The sequence below is a fragment of the Etheostoma spectabile genome, unplaced genomic scaffold (genome assembly GCF_008692095.1).
Source record: "Etheostoma spectabile isolate EspeVRDwgs_2016 unplaced genomic scaffold, UIUC_Espe_1.0 scaffold378, whole genome shotgun sequence".
NCBI classification, from domain to species: Eukaryota; Metazoa; Chordata; class Actinopteri; order Perciformes; family Percidae; genus Etheostoma; species Etheostoma spectabile.
The window spans coordinates 168,819-172,473 of NW_022605595.1; the positions used below are offsets into that span (position 1 = coordinate 168,819).

The 3,655-nt window shown below is 42.5% G+C and overlaps 1 protein-coding gene and 1 long non-coding RNA gene across 2 annotated transcripts in view; both read left to right on the forward strand.

Annotated features, from left to right (window-relative positions):
- Window positions 1-3,655, forward strand: part of LOC116686444 (oocyte zinc finger protein XlCOF7.1-like) — a 588,898-nt gene that overhangs the window by 25,646 nt on the left and 559,597 nt on the right. The gene's annotated exons all lie outside the window — the stretch shown is intronic.
- LOC116686472 (uncharacterized) overlaps window positions 1-3,655 on the forward strand; it is a 6,658-nt gene that overhangs the window by 1,987 nt on the left and 1,016 nt on the right. Inside the window, exon 3 of the long non-coding RNA XR_004331264.1 lies at window positions 3,137-3,143. This is a non-coding gene — a long non-coding RNA (uncharacterized LOC116686472). The remainder of the gene's footprint in view (window positions 1-3,136; window positions 3,144-3,655) is intronic.

Sequence of the window (3,655 nt, forward strand, 5' to 3'; positions counted from 1 at the left end):
GGCAGCTAGCTGCTAGCCATGAGTTGAGGACTGTTTTTCCTTGTCAAAGGTAGCCAGTGGAAATGTGTCGTAATCCCAGCTGCCTTAGCCCTATACAGGTCCATACTGCAGCCCCCCCCCCCTAGCCCTATACAGCTCCTTACTGCAGAGAGAGACAGACAGACAGAGAAGAGACATGGAGAATTAGCTAGCTGGCTAACACTGGCACGATTATAGAAATGTTATCAATGTGAGTTCTTTTAAAAAATAATGAATAAGAACAGCGGGGAAGGAATATTCAGATACTTTACTGCAGTAAACGTACTAAAACTACTCTATAAATACTCTGTTACAATTAAAGTCCTGCTTTGAAAACGTCACTTCAGTAATGGTCTGCGTTTCAATTATTTTCTTTGCCCCACACTTCTGCAAAAATACATTTGCCGGTGATTATCTTAACTGCATATTACTCCATTGATGAAGGAAATCAATGTCATTGCCATTTTAAGTTTTATGTCAAGTACTTAAGTAAAAAATACTGATTCTCCAAAGTTCAGTTAAAAAATTCTTTAATTCAATTTCAATTCAATTCAATTCAATTTATTTATAGTATCAAATCACAACAAAAGTTATCTCAAGACACTTTACAGATAGAGCAGGTCTAGACCACACTCCAGAATCCACAAGGACCCAACAGTTCCAGTTGTTTTCCTCGAGATCAAGCAACAGTGCGACTGGCCGGGAAAACTTCCTTTTAGCAGAAACCTCGGTCAGAGCCCGGCTCTTGGAGCGGTGTCTGACGGGCCGTTCTTTGGTTAGAATGAATATTAGTCTTGTAGTAGTTCTTTGTACATAGCAGGGAAAAAAAAAAAACCTGTGGGCGCTCTACAAGGCACAGCAGACCGTAGCTGGCACCCTCAGAGCGTATCAGGATGTAACGGCATCGCAGGCCATAGCTGGACCATTGACAGCTGCTACCCTGATTTTTGGCGCTTTCCCTGACCTAGGAAACCATGCTGGAGTGAACAGAACATAAGGACTCCGGGGAATGACTCCCCGGAACTAGATTAGTAACTAGCATTTCTGGAACATAGATGCACACAAATGGAAAGATAGATGAGAGAGGAGCTCAGTGTGTCAAAGGAAGTCCCCATGACCATCCCACTGTCTAGCGAGCTGGCTATGAAGAGAGAGAGAGAGAAGAGGACATGACCATCCCACTGTCTAGCGGAGGTGGCTGATGAGAGAGAGAGAGAGATAGACCAGCCTCCCACTGTCTACGGAGGTGGCTATGAGGAGAGAGAGAGAGAGATGGCAACATGACTCACCACTGTCTAGCTGAGGTGGCTATGAGAGAGAGAGAGAGATAGAAGAGAGAGGAGAGAGACATGGCCATCCCACTGTCCTAGCGGAGGGGATGGGCTATGAAGAGAGAGAGAGAGCGAGAGGATAAGAGAGACCTCCCACTGTCATCAGATGGAGTTGGGAGAGAGAGAATTCAATTACAATTTATTTATTGTCTTAATCACAACAACAGTTATCTCTTTGCCCTCTAGCGGCATAACTAAAAGGATGGTTCAGGACTCTCCTGAGCCAGCCCTAACTATAAGCTTTATCAAAAGGAAGTCTTAAGGCCTACTCTTAAATTGGACGGTGTCCTGCCTCCCGAACCCAAACTGGAACCTGGTTCCACAGGAGAGGAGCCTGATAGCTGAACGCTCTTGGCTCCTGTTCTACTTTTAGAGACTCTAGGAACCACCAGTATCCTGCATTCTGGGAGCGCAGCGCTCTTGAGGGTTGTTGTACAGAAGCTCTTTAGATAAGATGGTGCCTGACCATTAAGAGCTTTGTAGGTAGAAGAAGGTTGTAAAATTCTATCTATTCTGGATTTTACAGGAAGCCAATGCACGAGGCTAAAACAGGAGAGATGTGGTCCTTTTCCTGTTTCCCGTCAGACCCGTGCTGCAGCTTCTGGATCAGCTTGTAGAGGTTCTTTATGGACTTTTCCGAGCAGCCTGAATACAAAGAATTGCAGTAATCCCACCTATAGTAACAAATGCATGGACTAGTTTTTTCTGCATCATTTTTTAGACAGATATTCCTGATTTTGCAATATTACGTAAGTGAAAAAAGGCGATCCTTGAAATTTGCTTTAAGTGGGAATTAAAGACATTCCCTGATCACAGATGACTCCAGCTGTCTTCACAGTGTGCTGGTAGGCCAGGTGATCTGGAGGCCGGTGTGCCATCCAGAGTAACTATATCTTTGGATAGTAGTCGTCACGGAGGTGCTTGGTCCGTAGAGCAATAACTTCGTTTTTATCTGAGTTTAACATTAGAAAATTACAGGTCATCCAGGTTTTTAATTCCTGAAGGCACATTTGAAGTTTAGCTAACTGATTAGTTTTCATCCGGCTTGATTGATAGATATAATTGGTATCATCTGGCATAACAATGAAAGTTTATGGAGTGTTTTCCTAATAATACTGCCTAAAGGAAGCATACTAAAGTGAACAGGATTGGACCGAGCACAGATCCTTGTGGTACTCACTGACTAACCTTGGCGTGCACAGAGGATTCATCGTTAACATGAACGAACGAGATGGATCTGATAAATAGACTTAACCAGCTTAGAGCAGTCCCTTTAATGCCAATTAATGTTCTAATCTCTGTAATAGATATAATGTCATGGTATCAATGCAGCGCTAAGATCTAATAACACAAGTCACAGAGATATGTCCTTTGTCTGATGCAATTAGGAGGTCATTAGTATTTTTCACATATGCTGTCTCTCTGTACTATGATGAACTCTAAATCCTGACTGAAAATCCTCAAATAAGCTGTTGCTATGCAGAAAGTCACACAGCTGTTTGGGCGCTGCTTTCTCATAATCTTAGAGAGAAATGGAAGGTTGGATATAGGTCTATAGTTGGCTAAACATCTGGATCAGGGTTGATAAGGTCTATAGTTGGCTAAACCTTGGAATCGGAAGGTTGAAAGTGGCAGTTTTTTCAGAAGGAGGTGTATAGATGGGGGATACAGCTAACTTTCATTCTGTGGTACATAGCCGTTAATAAGACAATTGGTTATATTCAGTAGTTGAAAGTGTGGCACTAATGGTAAAAACTTCTTAAGTAGCCTAGTCTGATGGGGTCTAGAGAGCAGGTTGATGGTTTAGATGAAGCTAGTCGGAATGGGGTCTAAGAGGCAGGTTGATGTTTTGATGAAGCCTCGGGATGGAGTCTAAGAGCAGTTGATGGCTTAGATGAAAAACAATTGATTAAATTGATAAAGATCAAGTGAAGCAAAGCAGTCAAACCATGTATCTGGTTTTACAGCGGTTTTTCTAGAGGTTCCTGAGTTTAGAGATAAGCCATTAAAGGCCGGTCTTGGTGAATTTTGCTTCTAATAGTTATAATTTTTATCATTGAAGAACACTCATAAAGTGTTACTACTAAGAGCTCTGGAATACTTGGCTCAGTAGCTGTGACCTTCTGTTAGCCTGGCTACAGTGCTGAAAAGAAACCTGGGGTTGTTCCTATTTTCCTCTATCAATGACGATTAGTACGCTGCTCTGGCATTAACGGAGGCCTTCCTATACGTTTTAGACTATCTTGCATGTTAAACAGATTTTCCGTTTGGTGGAGCGCCAAATCTTCTCAAGTTTGCGCATATTG